Raw genomic sequence first — 1,254 nt, 5'->3', positions numbered from 1 at the left:
CGTTGCTACAGCATATGGCCAGTTAAATGGATTTTTTTTTTTAAACTAAAAAGCCAAAAAGCAGTGGCTGATGCCTATAATCCCAGTGCTTTAGGAAGCTGAGGTGGGAGGATTACTTGAGGCCAGGAGTTCAAGATCAGCCTGGGCAATGTAGCAAGACCCGTATCTCCACAAAAAATAAAATTAGTCAGCCACGGTGGCTTGCACCTCTAGTCTCAGCTACTTGGGAGACTGAGGCAGGAGGATCACTTGAGCCTAGGAGTTCAAGGTTACAGTGAGCTATGATTGCACCACTGAACACCGGTCTGGGGGACCCTATTTCTTTAAAAAAATATCTTTTTTAAAAGCCAACAAATACATTTTAAAACTAAAATTTTCTTTTTTAAAAGAAACTGACTTCATTTTTTTCCTTAATCTTTTCTTAGCACATCTTCTTGGCCTTCAGTCTTGGGAAATGACTAAGAATCATTTTCTGCTTCCTACTTCTATCAAAAAACCCCACTTGAACTCAGTACAATTGGGTGAGGGAGAGAACTCGTGCTCACAGGAAGCCACGCACCCTTGAAAGGCACCGGTCCTTCTTAGCATCGTGCTTCCTGAGCAAGCCTGGCATTGCCTCACAGACCTTCCTCACAGCCGCTTTCAGAAAAGCAAGGTAAGTGGGGATGGGGACATTCTCAGGGTCTTGGGTCGCACACTGCTTTCTGGACCTGGCTCAGACGCTCAGGCCCCTCGTGAGTCTAGGGCTTACACTTGGCACCTACCTTGCAGCCCACACACCTTCTACCTGTCCCCACACCCTCCGAGCCCTCATCTGATGGGCATTCATTTATGTGGGACTCTCCTCCTGCACACATCTGGCCTGAGTCCACATGCCCAAAATAAATAGATCATTTTCATAAAAAATATACACTTGTCTGCTTCTTGCTTCTAGCAAGACTCCCAGGCAAGAAATACCACACACACAAGGCCTACAGAATAATTCCAGACCCTTACCAGCTCTGTCTCCTGGTTTTTTGTTCTCCTGATAATTTCCTAACTCCTCAGCCTTGCTTATGCCTTTCATTTTCACTGGTAAAATGGTGGAGAAAGACTAGAATTGTTAGTCATTCGACAAACTTTTTTGGAGACTCTGCAATGCAGCAGGTGTTCAGTATCTATTTGCACGAGTAAACCAAAATCTTTTTCTTTCTTTTTTTCTTTTCTTTTCTTCTCTTTTCTTTCCCTCTCTCTCCCTCTCCCCCTTTTTTTTTT

General features: G+C 44.0%; 1 protein-coding gene across 1 annotated transcript in view; it reads left to right on the top strand.

Moving 5' to 3' along the window:
- The first annotated feature begins 513 nt into the window (after positions 1–513).
- The window catches only part of CCR4 (C-C motif chemokine receptor 4), a 3,538-nt gene continuing 2,797 nt past the window's right edge, over positions 514–1,254 (top strand). Inside the window, exon 1 of the mRNA XM_017892919.1 lies at positions 514–655. The gene's annotated coding sequence lies outside the window, so the exon portion shown is untranslated. The remainder of the gene's footprint in view (positions 656–1,254) is intronic.

This window comes from Rhinopithecus bieti, unplaced genomic scaffold (genome assembly GCF_001698545.2).
Source record: "Rhinopithecus bieti isolate Rb0 unplaced genomic scaffold, ASM169854v2 scaffold_22039, whole genome shotgun sequence".
NCBI classification, from domain to species: Eukaryota; Metazoa; Chordata; class Mammalia; order Primates; family Cercopithecidae; genus Rhinopithecus; species Rhinopithecus bieti.
Note: the sequence above shows the minus strand (reverse complement) of the source record. Positions and strands in the feature narration are given on the sequence as shown.